The following is a 927-nucleotide window of genomic DNA, read 5'->3' as shown; positions in this document are numbered from 1 at the left end:
AAACTTTACACAATTTTAGATCTGAAAGAGACTCAAACCCAGTATCTTCTATATGTTTTTTATCCTGATACAAGATCAATTATTAGTGTTTTCTATATGTACTAGTTACATAGTAATCTAAATGAAATAACTCCAGGTCAATAAATATTTAAAAAGAAAAAAATAGAGGGAAATTACTAAGTGGATGGTGGACGTATTTTAAAATGTTGAGAAGATTGCAATAACAATATAATATATGCATTTTAATGTAAAACTCATGATCTGCTCTGTAGATCTTCATTTGATTCAAATTAAACATTTTTAATAGAATTGTTCTTAAAGTTTCAGTTTACTACCACAGGCAATTTCCAGTTCAAATATACTAATAATACATATCCCTCCATAATTTTTTGCATCTGGCTTATGCAAAGCACCATATTTTTACATTTCATGGTTTTGTTTTTAATAGATTTTTATGTTTTATTTTCTTATAAAGGAAGGGAAAACAGAAGAGAAGGAAAATTGAAATAAATATTCCATAAGGGTAAGTTCATCTTTGAAAGACCAACAATGTACTAACTTGAAAAAATTATTGTTGGGTTCTAGGGATACTTAGTGAATAATCAACATATTTTTAGTAGAGGCCTATTAGTAAAGGCAGGTGAAAGCACTTAGCATACATTCACGGTACATCGATTTACTGTTAAGATTAGTAGCTCTTTTGATTAAGATTTCATATTCCTCTGTGACTTGTGATGTTTCTTTGCAGTATACTAAGTTTCTATTATATTTAGAAAAAGTTACAAAATAAAAAGGTAGATTGTATAGAAAATAATTTGTTTGTAATTTAATGTATAAACAGAAACATAGCTTTCCTCTTCTTCAATAAAATCATGCATTGTATCTAAGGTACGTTTAATTTTATGCATACATACATTTTATTTTGAT

The sequence above is a fragment of the Echinops telfairi genome, unplaced genomic scaffold (genome assembly GCF_000313985.2).
Source record: "Echinops telfairi isolate 266 unplaced genomic scaffold, ASM31398v2 ScPeMD7_7468;HRSCAF=8506_0, whole genome shotgun sequence".
NCBI classification, from domain to species: domain Eukaryota; kingdom Metazoa; phylum Chordata; class Mammalia; order Afrosoricida; family Tenrecidae; genus Echinops; species Echinops telfairi.
The sequence above is the reverse complement of the archived record's forward strand: the minus strand, read 5'-3'. Positions refer to the sequence as shown.